Source organism: Protopterus annectens, chromosome 11.part0, assembly GCF_019279795.1.
Source record: "Protopterus annectens isolate FY-2018-M chromosome 11.part0, PAN1.0, whole genome shotgun sequence".
Taxonomy (NCBI): Eukaryota; Metazoa; Chordata; order Ceratodontiformes; family Protopteridae; genus Protopterus; species Protopterus annectens.
This window is the reverse complement of record NC_056745.1, coordinates 695,580,794-695,594,047: the sequence shown is the minus strand read 5'-3', so window position 1 is coordinate 695,594,047 and position 13,254 is coordinate 695,580,794.

Genomic DNA, 13,254 nt, shown 5'->3' with positions numbered 1-13,254 from the left:
GGATGTCAAATTGACAGTTCAGTTCAAAGAGTTTTTCTTCCTCAGGAAAACAATAGATCTTTGTTTGGATTATTTCTAAAGTTTTCTACTCAGACTTTGGTCACTGCTTGGGAATACCTCAGGAGTTTGGGTCTCATGACATCTATTATTCTCATGATACCCCTGGCAAGACTCCACATGAGAAAGATACAGTGATATCTGAAATCTCTTTGGTTCCAGCATCAACACTCTTTATATTTTCAAATCCCAGTGCTAGGCTTTGTCAGAAGAGATATATTTTGCTAGAGACAACAGATATCCTTAAATCTAGGTCTCGCTTTCTCCCTTTCTACTCCACTGGAGTCAGTCACCACAGATACTTCAGACTTTGCTTGGGGAGCAATTTCAGGAGGGATAAAAGTGCAGGTGTTGTGGGACAACAAGGACAGATGCAAGCACATAAATATCAAGGAGATGCTTGCCCTGATTAAGGCACTTAACTCTCTGAAACATTATTGGTCCCTGGGACCTCTTCATGTGGTTACAGACAATGCTTCAGTCATTTGATATATCAACAAGCAAGGGAAGCAAGGGAGAACCAGGTTGTACCCCTTTGCAGACTAGCTATGTTAGCTTTGGATGTAACTCCGCAACACAGTCTTACTTTGCAAGCATTGTACCTTTTGTCAGAGCAAAATTGTGTAGCATACAAGTTGAGCAGGACCTCATGTATGGAAATTAGATCAAGGGGATCTTCCATGATTTGATCCATCTGTGGGGAGTTCCTCAAATAGACTTGTTTGCCTTTTCTCTGAACAGTTTACTACAAAGATTTTGTTCCATGACACCATGCAAGAAGGCTTGGAAGACAGATGCCTTTTATTTTCCTTAGACAGGAATGTTCCTTTATACTTTTTGACCCTTTCCACTAATATCTGGACTACTTCTGAAGATTTAGAAGGAATCCCCCAGATCATTGTGGTGACTCTGTTCTGGCCCAGGCAACCATGGATCTGAAGTAGTTTTCTTCATTTGGTCTTCAACCTGTGCGTTACGGATCCGTATCGGATCTGAGCCTGCAACTTCTACTAGCATCAGCTCCGACTGCTGTGGCCACCCCTCCCTCCTCTCTTCCTCTGGCTTCTCCTCCCTCCCAGGCTGGGACTCAACCTCCCGCACCAAAGCCTGTGGTAGCGGAGCAAAAAAGAGGGAGAGAGGGAGAGAGAGTCGAAGGCGAGGGAAAAGAGAAAGTGGTCTCTGGACCTCACTTCTCCTACTAAGATGCCATGGAGCCGTGACTCCCCTCGGTTCCAATTTCAGAGGTTCTCCCCAGAGCTGGAGGAGACACGTCTAGGTTCTCGGGCCTCGGTGCCCCGGCCCGCCAGGTCAGAGTCCGTGGCTTCGTCGCAGTCCACCTGGTCCTTGTCTGACGTGGATCTGGATAAAATGATGAGTCGATTTATCCGTACACAGATCCAGACTGGGGTCTTGCCACTCCCCCCTCCTTCAGGAGGGGGTAGCTCGCTTCCCTTTTTCCAACCTATCTCCTTCTCCGATCCGACCTTCGGGTTCAGAGTACTCACATCCGAGGTTGGCTTTGGTCAGGGTGTCGGCGCCAATGGTACCTGCTTCTTCATTGCCGACAGCTGCCTGGAGCATTTCGAATCCGACCAGCTCGGATCCGAGCCACTCTTGGAGCCGGAGCTTGAGTGTCGGATCCGTGGACGTGGAACCTTTTTCATCAACTCCAACTTTGTCGGGCTAGATTCCCGGCTCCAATTCTCTTGTTGGACCTGGGGAGACCGGCCTCCTTATTGGTTTCTCAGGAGGTTAGCTCTCCTTCAGCATTTGACGTGGTAGAAAGGGTTCTCTCTGCCGGATTGAGACCCCTGACCGCCCCCTTGGCTCTGTCTATGGTCCACATCGTTTTACCAGAGGGACAGCCCATGCTCGAAGAGCCCCAGACGGTTCCCCCAAGGAACAAGTGGCTTGCGAGCTCCCCCCCCCGGAAAGCACCATCAAAGAGGTACCTCGCAAGCATACGTGCAAGAGGAGGCACTTGGACTCCCCCGAGTCCCTCATTGAGGACACGGACTTAGATGATGAAGAGGGTTCCCTTAGGTCACCTCCCGAGGATGTCTCCTTTGGAGACATCACGGAGAGCCTGCGCCAACAGGGAGGTTTGTTTGCGCCCAAATCTTCTTCTGATGAGTTTGTGTTCCTGGAGGCTTTCGGAACAGGCCCATCTATTTCCTGGGTGTCCCCTCCCGCGAATCCTTTGGTGGATCTGGTCACCTCGCGGGCATGGAAGAAACTGGACACCATGGAACCAAAAAGGCCTGAGAAGATCCTAAGCCCCCCCATAGACAGGCCAGCTTGGAATAAGGGCTCCCCCGTAGATGCCATGGTGGTAGCAGCAGCCACTAAGAAGGAACATGCTCAGGAGAGTTCCTCGGGCCACCCTCCTGACCAAGAGTCGCGGGTGATGGACCACCTAGGGAAGCGGGTGTACGCTTCAGCTACCCTTTCGATTTATGGTGCTGAACTACTTGGCCCATGTCACCAGACTCCAACACGAAATGGTAAAGGAGCTGGAGAAGTCTCCCCCCAAGTCCATGTCGCAGGAGGACAAAGCTTCGTTCTCCTCGAGGATGGCCACTTTAAAAACAGTATCTAACACATCCATGCGACTCCTCTCTCATGCTACGGAAGGAGCAGCTAGGGCGTCTGGGTCTGGCATGTCCATGAGGTGCAACGCCTGGCTCAGGTTATGTCAATTTTCCGAACCCTTCAAGGCTTTTGCCAGTGCCCCTTATGATGGCGCTACACTCTTTGGTAAGACCGTTAAGAAGACATTAGTCCAGAGTGAGAAGGACGGGAAGACACTGTCTGCCATCGGGATCCACTTCTCTAACCCTCAAAGGTCCTTTTCCCGGGACCAGAGAGGGCAAAAGAAGATGTGGTTCCAGAAGTCACAGTATTTCTGGGACACTCAGGGCTCTTCTTCCCTCAGAGGCAGAAGGGGACAGAATGGACGCCAGACCAGAGGCAGTGGGGGTTTGAGGAACTTTGGGTCTTGAGAAACTTTCTCGGACAGACCCGGGCAGCAACCCTGAGGGGTTGCCCGACTGCTCTATTTTAAAGACAGTCTGGGGATGTCCTTGCACCTAGTGGCGTGGGAGTCCATAACAATGGACCGCTGGGTCCTTCAAATCATATCCAGAGGATACTCTATCCCCTTCTTGGGTTCCCCCAAATCTCTCAGACACCTCCCAGACGTACCACCCATGAAAAGGAAGGCAGCAGCACAGGAAATTTCTATGCTGCTAGAAAAACGAGCCATCAAAACAGTCCCCCCAGATCAGTCCAGATCGGGCTTCTACTCCAGGTTCTTTTTGGTACCAAAGAAAACGGGGCACTTAAGGCCCATTCTGGACCACTCTACCCTGAATCTGTCAGTTGCAAAAGAGTTCCGGATGGTCACATTACAGTCCATCATGCCCTACCTGCAAGAGAGCGACTGGATGTGCTCGTTAGACCTCCAGGATGCTTACTATCACATAAAAATGCACAGAAGCTCCTGGAGGTTCCTCCGCTTCCAGCTAGGAGTCAGTCATTACCAATTTTGAGCCCTACCCTTTGGTCTCACCACAGCCCCCAGGGTGTTTCCCAAAGTGATGGCGATGGTAGCGGCTCACCTGAGGCTTCAGGGGATTCAGGTCTATCCGTACCTGGACGATTGGCTCCTCACTGCTCCCACCAGGTGTCTACTCTCCCAAACGAGGGATTATTTCCTGACTCTTGCCCTGCGTTTGGGGATTACAGTCAATGCATCCAAATCTCTCCTAGATCCTGCATAGGATAGATACTCTTCAATGCAAAATCTTCCTGACCTTGGAGAAAGTTCACAGCCTGAGGATGCATGTTCTCCTGATCTACCACTCTTAGCTCCCAATGGCGGAATCAGTGTTGAGGGCCTTAGGCTCGATGGCAGCGACCATAACTCTTCTCCCATGTGCCCGGTTATGAGAATTCTACAGTTGACTCTAGCTGTGCAATAGTCCCTGTTGGAACTGCCATTGACCTATCCAATTCAACTCAGTCAAGTCTGTCGGTCATCCCTCATTTGGTGGATGTGCTCTCTGGACATTTTGGAAGGACTACCTTTGTTCCAACCCCAGCCCAAACCACAGTGACCACGGATGCCTCCCAACTCGGGTGGGGAGACATTGTTCAGACAGGACAGTCCAAGGCCTGTGGTCTCCCATAGAGACCAGCTTGCACATAAATGTCCTAGAGATAAAGGCGGTCCTACTAGAGTTGCAGGACCTTCATGCCTTTCTTCCTCTGGGAACGATTGATAGTCAGTCAGACAACATGTCAGTGGTCTGGTATATCAACAAACAGGGAGGGACCAGATCTTACCCCCTTTGTCACAAGGCCATGAGACTGTGGGAATTGACTATCTCCACCAGTCACTTTCTCATCGCAACGCACATTCCGGGACATTCCAACATTCTAACTGACAGGCTGTCGGACAATTCTGATGCCTTACGAGTGGTCTCTGAATCTGTCAGTAGTGGAACAGATTTTCAGCGAGTGGGGTCAATTGCTGCGATCTCTTCACTTCTCCTTCTAACGCGAAGTGCAGCAAGTTTTTTGCTCTGAGAGCCGGGGTAGTCCCCCAGAGACGCTCTAGTTAATGCTTGGCCTCCTGGTCTTCTGTATGCTTACCCGCCAGTACTTTTCATTCCAAGCTTTCTGCAGAAGACTCGTTGACTGGGGAGCAAAGTGATCCTCATTGCCCGGTTCTGGCCTCGCCAGGTATGGTTTCCCTTCCTTTGGTCTCATCTTCTGGCTCCGCCTTGGATCCTAGATCCCATTCAGGATCTAATTTCACACCCTTTGGGGTGCCTCATCCAAATCTGGACAGCCTGAAGCTCACAGCTTGGCTGCTACAGTTCCCGTGATTGCTAGGGTTCCTGGACTAGCCTCCTCAGTTAGATCTATTCTGGTGGCTGCTCATAAGTTTGCGACCAGGAAGGTTTATCGCAGAAAGTGGAAACGTTTTTCCTTTTGGGCCTCTCAAAGGAGATTAGACCCTTTTATGGCTCCTGTTTCTGCCATTCTTGATTTTCTAGATGATATTTTTCAACATGGAGCTAGTTCTTTTACTGTCAAAGTTCAGTTGGCTGCCATCTCTCATTTTCATTTGGGCAAGAATTCTGCCTCTTTAGCCTCTTCAGAATTGCAGGCCTTGTCCATCAAGATTCTTTACATGATTTTTCACAAAGATAGGGTTTCCCTTCGAACCAGTCCATCATTTCTTCCTAAGGTGGCATCACCAGTCAATATCAATCAGACCATTAATTTGCCTGTGTTTTTTCGTAATTTTACTAACAAGATGGAATACAAACTTCACATGGTGGATGTTCATAGACAGTTACGATTCTATTTACACAGGACAAAAATTTTCTGTAAATCTGATCAGTTGTTTGTATCCTTCTATAAACCCTTTGTGGGGAATCTGTCTCTAAGGTCAGTATAGCTAGATGGATTTCTTCATGCATCCTGCAGGTCTGTAAGGACAGAGTCATGTCTCCTCCAGGTCAGGTGAAAGCTCATTCCACTAGGTCCATGGCTACATCTGCTGTATTTGGATGATATTTGTTCTGCAGCTACTTGATCCTCATCTCATACGTTTATTTCTCATTACAAATTGGATTTGACTTCCAGAGGGAGAGCATCCTTTGGTTCCGTGGTGCTCTGGAATATCCTTCCATGAGTGCCTCCCAGGAGTTTAGTAGCTGGGGACTTTGTCCCACAGGTTGAAGACCAAATGGAGTAAATTATTTCAAATAAAGTTATGTACTCACCATAATGTTCCATCTGAGTAGTTATACTTCATTTGTCTTCAACCGTCCTTCCCCCGGACCTTGGCATATGATCAGCCTTCGGGCTGCAGTATAGGTCACAACGAAAATTTGTTCAGGTTGGATTATCAGTATAAGGTTCAGCAAACTTGATCTGGGGATGGAAGGCAGTGGAGTTGTATTATGGGTAAGGGGAGGAATTTGGAGCTCGGAGCTGATGCTAGTAGAAGTTGCCGGCTTGGATCCGTAACCCACAGGTTGAAGACAAATGAAGTACAACTACTCAGATTGAACGTTATGGTGAGTATGTAACTTCTTTTTCTCCCTTATTTTGGAAATGGTCAGGTGCAGTTATCACAAGCATCCTCAAAGGGTGGCTCTACTCACATAAGATACTCCCTTAACTCAGTAAACTTCAGTTGATTGCCTGGATGATAGACTATTAATTCCTTTTTGGCACTTGTTTATTGGACACATGCAGCAGATACTAATGGAGGCAAGTAAGCCTGCTTCTAGAAAATCATAAACTAACAAATAGAAAAGGTTTTCTGGTTGGTGCCAACAATGTAATCAGCACCCATTCAAGCCTAATTGTTCTCTGTTTTTACAATATTTGTGCAACTATCCAGTGGCCTTTCTTATTCTTCTGTAAAGGTTCATTTATTGGCAGTTTCAACATGTCTGCTTATGGATCGTCCTCTTTCAGTGCAGTTTCATGTCAAAATGTTCTTGAACGGGATTTTCCATAAGAGGCCTCCAAGAAAAATGGTGGCCCTTCGATTTTGTGTTAAGAAAGCTAACACTTGCTCCATTTGAACCAGTTGATATGGCAGACTTGAGGTTCTTAACAAGGAAAACCGTTTTACTGATTGCTCTGTCCTCTGCAATAAGGTTGTCTGTGTTGAAAGCTCTTGTGGTGAGTCAGCCCTATCTCATTTTCCATATGGACAGTTTTTTTCAAGAACTAATCCTTCTTTTATGCCTAATGTGGTATTTGAGTTTTCTGTAAGCAAAACTATCCTGCTACCTTTTTTTCTGAACATAAAAATGAGAGAGAAAGAAAGCTACATACCTTGGATGCCCACAGACATCTCATGTATTATCTTAACAGAACTAAATCTTTCAGATCTTTGGATCAATTGATCTGATATTGTTAATCCTCGTTCATTCCTTACGTATGGGTATCGGTTCCGACCTTGGAACCAAGCCAGCCATTTTCCAAGCTCGTGTCAGCTACAAACTCTCGATATAAACTCTTACCCAGAATTCCCCTCTCCCTGTTACCTCAGATTTTGTTTGCCACATTGCCATTTGTTCGTGTCAAGCTGCTTCTCTTGAGCTAAGTATAGATATTTGTTGTCAAGACTAGTCATATATATAACTTTTTCTGTCAGAAAAGTTTCTATTTTGTTGTCTCTTACCCTATCGCATTTAGCGACCATATTTTCTTGAGTTTTCTTCTCTTTACTCTACGCCTTTTACCGTAAGGTAATTTCTTCCTTTCTTCAAACCTTCGGGTATTCTTTTGTACCATTGCTAGTACCCTTTCTACTGTCCCCTTTTTCTATCATGGCAGATAAGAAAGGTAGTCCAGGATTTAAAAGATGTTCTGATTGTGGACACAGATTACCTACATCAGATGCACACTCTTTGTGCGTTTATTGCTTGGGAGTGTCCCACTTATCTGTTGACCCGCCCTGTGCTATTTGTAAAAATTTTTCTAATAGAACCTTGTTGGAAAGGAAAAATAAGTTGTTGCTGAAGGGACTTCTCAAATCTCCCTTTTCAGCGGCCATTTCTGGGTTGGAGGCTTCAACCCCTCCTAGAGCCCATAAGAAAATTTTGGATGATCCTACTAAGGCCAAGTCTTTGCCTTCGTCCCTGACTGGTGACTCCCGCCAATCAAGACCTAAAAAGGCTAAAGTTTCTGCTTCAGAGCTCACTCAGTCAGCCCCAGTGCTTTCGGGGCCTAGACCTTTGGCACCATCAGTGATCTCGGCTCCATCTTCTCCTGTAGCCTTTACTATATCGGCATCGAGGGGCTCCTCGGGTCAGACTATTGCAACTACTGCATCGGCACCGATTGTTCAGTCGGCGCAGACCTTGACCACGTCGGCTCTGACATCTTACTCAAAACCGACGCCTGAGATATTGGCTCCAGTTTTGTCGGTTCCAGCTTCGGTACCGGCAACCACTTCGGCACCGATCTTGTGTCAGTGCAGACCGTGACCTCGTCACCAATGATTACCTCGGTGCAGACACCCGTAGTCCAGTCTCTGTCTCTGTCATTGTTCTCGGTGCGGACTGATGAGCTGGGCACCGAGCTTGTCTCTTCTGTGAACAGACCTGTTTCTCCCTCAGTCTCCGTGAGGTCCACTAGAAGCCTTTCCGAATACGACGTGTTGCATCTTGTGGATCAAGTGCTTCTCGCCAGAGGTATCCCACCCTCAGGACCTATCCTTCCTTGGGAGGTGATCACCCATCTCCAAAGACCCCTTCTTATTCTCCTCCTTCATCGCCTTTGAAGTCCATTGATATAGCACAGTCTTCCCCCTCTGCAGTTCCCTTTATGGATCTCACTAAGGCAACGCAGTCGCCTTTGTGTCAGGAGAGTTTTGCTATGACCCAGGATGACAGTTGTGACACATGTAATTTGCTGTTCCACAGCCATCCGAGGACTCCGAGTCGGCAGGCGCCACTTAGGGGAGGGGTGACCCCTGTCCTGGACACTCACCCCTCTTCAGGTGGACCAGCCTTTCAACTGATGGAGAAGGCTCTGGCTTCTGCTGGCGATACTGTGCTGTCTATCTCCCCGCCCTCCTCTGGTACACTGTTTTCACAAGTCGCACCTAGCGGACACCGGGTTCAAGGGCCTCAGGACATATTCCCACAGGAAACCCCTTTTCTGCTGTTTTCCCCAGCTCTTCTCCCTCTGAGGAAGTCCACCGGAAAAGTTTGTGTAAGAAGAAGCACATGGACTCCACAGTGGAGTCCTTAACTGAAGAGACAGACTTTGATGAGGGGGAAGGATCCCCTCGGTCACCCTCTGAGGTATCCTTTGGTGATATCCTCTAAATCCTTAAACAGAGAGGTGACTGGCAGCTCTCTAATCCGACCTCTGAGGAGTCTGTGTTCCTGCAGGCTTTTTGCGCTTGGCCCCCTACCTTCTGGGTTACTCCACCTGCCGATGAACTTGTCTGGCACATCATGCAGCGTGCGTGGAAGGCTCCTGACATGGTCGAGGCTATTCCCCGGAGGCCAGATAAGATTTTATCCCCTCCTGCTACGGATCTCCATTGGTCTAAAGGTCTTCCTGTGGATGCTCCGGTGGTGGCGGCCGCAACAAAAAAGGATCTGGCGGAAGGAGAAAGCCAGACTGTCCATTGGCCTAACAAAGAGTCCCACGCCCTGGACAGGATAGGGAAGCACACCTTTGCATCAGTGGCCTTTACTATCAGGTCCCTGAATTATATGGCACACTTTACCAGGCTTCAAAGGGATCTAATTTCCGAGCTCTCTGAAACCTTGGCTAGTGCTGTGTCTGATGTGGTCCATGACAAAGTGGCCTCTCAGCTGGCCACCATTGAGTCAATATCTAACTCCTCTATGCGACTGATATCTCACGCATCAGAAGGAGCAGCCAGAGTGGCGGGTTCAGCTGTGGTCTGAGACGGCAAGCCTGGATGTGCTTGTGCAGTTTCGTGGAACCCTTTAAGGCTTCCTTTCTTAGTGCTCCCATTGAGGCCTCTTCATTGTTTGGACCCAAAGTTAAAAGCACACTGGCCAGATGTGAACAGGATGGTAAGACCCTTTCTGCCATAGGTGTCCATTATTCTTCCTCTCAACGTGCTTTCTTCCGAAACCAAAAGAGTGGGAAGATATGATTCAAGAAATCTCAGGGTCCTTTCCGTGACACACAGGCCGAGTTCTCCCCTAGAGGCGAAGGTGGAAACTCACAGTGAAGACTCTCCTTTTGAGGCAGAGGGGGTCCGCATAACCAGGGTTCCAGGGACTCGTTCCCTGGCCAATCCTACCAGCGCTCCTGAAGAGCGGCCTAACTCCTTTCCTCTGGAGGTGGTTGAGGGTCGTTTCTCCTTGTACCCTTCTGCCTGGCTAACCTTCACCACTGATTCTTGTGTACAAAGGATTATAACCAGAGATTATCATATCCCCTTTGATCTTTGTCCTGTCCTTTCAAAAATCCTTCCCTTCCCGACGTTCCATGCAGTCAAAAGGAAGAAGCTGCACTAGAGATAGAAAAGCTGCTAAGAAAGAGAGTCTTCCAAATAGTTCCTCCAGACCAGATAGGATCCGGATTCTACTCAAGACTATTTTTGGTGCCAAAGAAAACCGGGGACTGGAGACCAATTTTGGATCTCAGTGTTTTGAACAAGTTTGTGAGAGTACAAAAATTCCGGATGGTCACAATACAGTCTATCCTCCCGCTTTTGGAAAAAGATGATTGGATGTGCTCGATAGATCTTCAAGATGCGTACTACCACATAAAAGTGGACAGGCCATCAAGAAGATTTCTGTGCTTCCGTGTGGGAGCCAGTCACTACCAGCTCAGAGTACTGCCCTTTGGACTCTCTACAGCCCCCAGAGTGTTCACAAAGTGCATGGCAGTTGTCACAGCTCATTTGCGACTTCAAGGATTCCAGGTGTTTCCACACCTAGACTACTGGCTCATTTCCACTCCCACCAGACATCTACTGGAAGAAGCCCTGGCATACTCTTTCCTCGCTGCACAAAGGCTAGGCATAACCATAAACTGGCAAAAATCCAATCTCACCCCATCTCAGTCCACAGAACTCATAGGGGTTATCTTGGATACAAAGAACTGCAGAGCTGCCATTCCAGAGCACAGAATTCTAAGGATGAAGCAGCAACTGATCCCAATCCTTTCAAGGGAGAAATCCACAGCTCACTCTGTCCTACAGCTCTTGGGTTCCATGGCAGCCTCCATCACCATTGTACTTCTGGCCAGGTGTCATATGAGGCTTCTACAATGGCTACTGCTCACACAATGGTATCCTTTTCAGCATTCCATCTCCTGCTGCCATCTGGGACGATTGTGATTCAGTCAGACAACATGGCAGTTGTCTGGTACATCAACAAACAAGGTGGAACCAAATCTTACCCCCTTTGTCGGGAGGCCATGAGGATATGGCAATGGGCGATGGCTGCCAACCGTTTTCTTCTAGCAACACACATTCCCGGGAGTTCCAAACGTGATAGCAGACAGACTCAGCAGGTGCATTCTACAACCTCACGAGTGGTCCCTGAATCCCTTGATAGCAGCGGAGATCTTCCACTGCTGGGGCCGTCCTTGCTGCGACCTCTTTGCATCCCAGACCAACTACAAATGCAGCAACTACTTCGCCCTGATTCCCCCTCTGGGACAGTGACCCAGGGAGGCTCTAGTCCACGATTGGCCCTCGGGTCTTCTTTATGCATTCCCACCCTTTCCCCTCATTCCCCAGTTTCTGAAGAAAGCCCATCGGTTGAAGAGCAAGGTGATCCTCATAGAACCATATTGGCCTCGTCAGATTTGGTTCCCCTTCCTTTGGCCTCACCTACTAGATCAACCATGGATTCCCCATCCAACCCCGGAGTTGATCTCACATCCGCAGAACCTGATTCATCCCAACTTGGACAGCCTGAAGCTCACAGCTTGGCTACTCCAATTCCCTTGATTGCCAGGCAGAATGATCTTTCTTTACCAGTATGTGACATTCTCATTGCATCTCATAAGTCTTCCACTAGAATTACTTATCTAAGCAAGTGGAAAAGGTTTACCTGTTGGCTGAAAGAAAAACAAGTAGATCCCTTCTCAGCACCAGTGTCGATAATACTAGAGTATCTGGCCGACATTTTTCAATCGAGTCTATCGGCCTCTACCATTAGAGTTCATTTGGCTGCAATATCTAATTTCCATGAGGGTGTCAAAGACTCCACTCTTATGTCACACAAATTATGCAAGACCTTCATAAAAGATGTGAATCATCTGAAGCCACCTTTTAGAGAACATATTCAACCATGGGATCTGTCATTAGTTCTACAAGCTCTGACAATGCCACCCTTCGAACCAGCTTCTTCTTGCGACCTCAAATATTTGTCATGGAAAACCTTGTTTTTGGTTGCCATTACTTCTGCCAGACGTATCTCTGAGCTTCAAGCTTTATGCATCGAGTCCATACTTGATTTTTCATAGAGATAGAGTGTCTTTAAGAACTAATCCTTCATTTCTGCCAAAAGTGATCTCTGAAATGTCCATTAATCAAACCATTGAATTGCCAGTTTTCTTTCCCAGTCATTCAAACAGAGGAGAGTATTGCCTACATACCCTAGATATTCACAGGCAAATCCGTTTTTACTTAAACAGGACTAGGTCCTCTCGTAAATCTGATCAGTTAATTTTGTCCTATTCTGGACCTAGATTAGGATCTGCTGTTGCTAAGATCACATTAGCTAGATGGTTAAAAGACTGTGTGACCTTCATTTATACACAATGTAATATTCTGTTGCCTACTACCATGAAGGCTCATTTGACAAGGTCGGTGGCAACTTCTGCTGCCTTCCATGCCAGAGCTTCTTTACATGACATCTGTGCATCTGCAACTTGGGCTACGCCTCATACCTTCATCAGTCATTACAAATTAGATTTGGCCTCCAGGAGAAGAGCATCTTTTGTTTCTATGGTGCTCAGGAATGTCCTTCCATGAGAGCCTCCCAGGAATAGAGGTAGCTGGGGACTCTGTCCCATACGTAAGGAATGAATGAGGATTAACAATATCAGATAAAGAAGTTATGTCTTACCATAACATCTGTATTGTTGATCCTCGTTCAGTTATTACGACCCTCCTTCCTTTCCCCTCCTGTGGCTTCTAGTGGATCTCACCATCCGGTTCTATTAGGTCATTTGACCAGAGGTAGCCTCTACCTTCTTTTGACTTGCAAACTCAATCTGAGGTAACAGGGAGAGGGGAATTATTGGTAAGAGTTTAACTCGAGAATATGAAGCTGACGTGAGCTTGGATACCCATACATAATGACTGAATGAGGATCAACAATACAGATGAAACGTTTTGGTAAGACATAACTTCTTTTTCATTTCTTGTGAAAGTAAGTAGAAGGGGCAACCTGTGTCAAAACAGACTCTGAAACTAAAGCCGAAGCATATGACCGTGCAGCCCACTGTAGCAACACAAGAGAAAGCTCACATAGTGTGGTGGGGAGCAGCAAATGTATTGAAATTCCTTCCTCAAAGAAAAACTTGTATAAAAATACAAAACAGCAGCAAGGTGCACTGCATGCCAGAAATAAAAACTCAGGATAAGGAACTCACATCGGTTTATTAAAAATAAAAAAAAAAAAACGGTTTACAGCTTTTATCCCTAAG